Raw genomic sequence first — 2,771 nt, forward strand, 5'->3', positions numbered from 1 at the left:
ATAAAATTTTAAATATTCTCTAATGCCAAAATTGTACATATAGGTAAATACCTCTTTAAAATTGTTTATACACATTATATACCTCTGGGGTCACTTAAAAAAGGAGCCAAATTATCATCATTAGAGTCACATATATTAATTCACTTTCATAAAAGAGATCTAAATGTCAAAAAGATTAAAATATATTCAGCATATGGACACATGAAAAACATTTTTAATATTTTTATTTCTAAAATATTGTATTTAGAGAAAAAATGTTCTAATATTCCTGTTAAATGGTAATATTTGGAATGCATTTGGATTAAGGAAATAATTGAGCATTCCATACTGGGTAGCCAGTGGTGTGAATATGTCTGACTGTATTTGGCATTTTATTTTATTTATTTTACTTTGTTTTATTTCCATTTCATTTCATTTCATTTTACTGATGTTTAGTCTTATTTATTTGTTACTTTTAGAACTCTCATTGTTGACTGCTGACTAGACTTAGACAAAGGAGAAGCTCTCAGAAATGACAGCCTTTGTCTATTGGCAGTCTCTTTCTGCCATTTTTCTTTGGCCTCCTTCATTCTCTTTGCCAAAAGTTTAGCATTTTTTGTAGCCTCTTTCTTATGTTTCTTAGTACACTGTTTTTTTCAGAGCAATACAATAATATTTTGTTGGAAGACACGTGGAGTGATAAGATTCTGAAACTTGGGTGCTTTGATTTTAGGTTTCTCAACTCCTTTGCTTAATGGCTTCCTAACAACAGATTGGTGGACATCATCTTTAGAGAGATTGAACAGTTCGCAGACTTGGCTAGCTCTTTTGGGCCCCAGATGAGGCACAGTAGTATCAGTGAATCCAGGAATATCTTTACCCTCTTTTTTTTTTTTTTTTTTTTTTTACAATGACCAAGATCATAACACTGAGATTGGCATCCAAAAATGGAACCCTGAGCAGATTTTCACTTTCTTTCTCCAGTCCTCCTTGCTCTGTAGCAGGAATGCTTCTTACTCAGCAACAGGTGAACATGGCCATGAGACAAGGCACACTGCTTCATGGGGAAGCCTTGTTTGTCACTGCTGCCACTGACGTGGACTACATAAACCATTTCATTCTTCACCCAGAGCATCAGCAGCCATTTCTGTGGCCATATGCTTCTCATAAAAGGTATAAAGTTTGGAGTGTCTGGGTGGCTCAGTTGGTTAAGCATCCAACTTCAGCTCAGTTCATGATCTCGGGGTTCACGAATTCGAGCCCTGCATCAGGATCTCTGCTGCAGCAAAGAGCCTGGTGCCTGCTTCAGACTCTGTCTCTCTGTCTCTATCTCTGTCTCTCTGTCTCTCTCTCTCCCACTTTCCCTCTCCCACTCATGCTCTGTCTCTATCAAAAAATAAATAAAAATTTATGATAAATTTTTTAAAAAGGTATAAAGTTTGCATTCATCATCCACTTCGATGAGTTTCTGGCAGCCAGTAGCTGGGAAAGAGATATTCAGCTTCAACCTTAAGCAGCCCATCACCTGCGAGGTACCACAAAAAAAGAGCCATATTTGGCACTACAATTTATTTTATTATTTTTAAAAAGTTTATTTATTTTGAGAGAGAGAGAGAGCATGCAGGGGAGAGGCAAAGAGAGAAGGAGAGAGAGAATCGCAAGCAGGCTCTATGCTGTCAGTCAGCCCAGAGCCCCATTGTAGAGCTCAAACCCATGAACCATAAGACCATGACCTGAGCCGAAATTAAGAGTTGGACACTTAACCAACTGAAACCACCCAGGTGTCCCTTGGCATTTTAGATATAAGGTCCTCAGACTGAGGTTAAAACCTTTCCACTGTGTATTAAATTCATTCAACAAACACTTGTTGAATGCCTAATTTGTCCTTTTCATTAAAGATCTCTTTAAAAAACTTTTTTAACATTTATTTATTTTTGAGAGACAGAAAGAGACAGAGCATGAGCAGGGGAGGGACAGAGAGAGACACAGAATCTGAAGCAGGCACCAGACTCTAAGCTGTCAGCACAGAGCCAGACTGGAGCTTGAACCCACAAACCATGAGTTCATGACCTGAGCCGAAGTCGAGCACTTATCTCACTGAGCCACCCAGGCGCCCCTCACTAAGGAAAGATATCCTTAAGAACTTTAAAAAAATAATAGGATAGGGGCACCTGGGTGGCTCAGTCAGTTAAGCATCTGACTTCAGCTCAGGTCAGGATCTGAGAGTTAGTGAGTTTGAGCCCTGCATCAAACTCTGTGTTGATAGCTCAGAGCCTGGAGCCTGCTTCAAATTCTCTGTGTCCCTCACTCTCTGCCCCTCTCCCACTCGTGCTCTGTCTGTCTGTCTGTCTCTCTCTAAAAAATGAATAAACATTTAAAAGAATAAAAAAATAGAATAAAGTGAAGAAAATGTAGTTTTTAAAAATAAGAGGCTGCTAATCTACCGAGAGGGGCAGAGATATGAACCACCATAATAAGGGCATTCATTTAGTCTGCCCCTAAGAGATACAGTATCCTGGGCTAGTGCATTGCAGTGGATTTCTTAAATATGCTGTGGGTTTTCAAGAAAGCCCAAGACATCAGAAGAATGACATGACCCAATACAATTGCATTATATTTATGAAAAGTTTCTTCCTTTATGTTCTTAAGAAGTTCTATGAAGACAGCACTAGTGGAGATTTCAGATGTTTTTTGTTTGTTTTTTCAAAATAACTATTTATGATTTGCAGTGGTTATTAAGATGACAGAATAAACACTGTCACTCCAAGATTTGGAATTCTGAGTCACTTAAC

General features: G+C 38.3%; 1 pseudogene; it reads right to left on the bottom strand.

Annotated features, from left to right (window-relative positions):
• Positions 1 to 437: 437 nt before the first annotated feature.
• On the bottom strand, positions 438 to 1,501 carry LOC120225543 (annotated as a pseudogene).
• Between the last annotated feature and the right edge of the window lie 1,270 nt (positions 1,502 to 2,771).

This window comes from Hyaena hyaena, unplaced genomic scaffold, assembly GCF_003009895.1.
Source record: "Hyaena hyaena isolate Hyena2069 unplaced genomic scaffold, ASM300989v1 scaffold_1429, whole genome shotgun sequence".
NCBI lineage: Eukaryota > Metazoa > Chordata > Mammalia > Carnivora > Hyaenidae > Hyaena > Hyaena hyaena.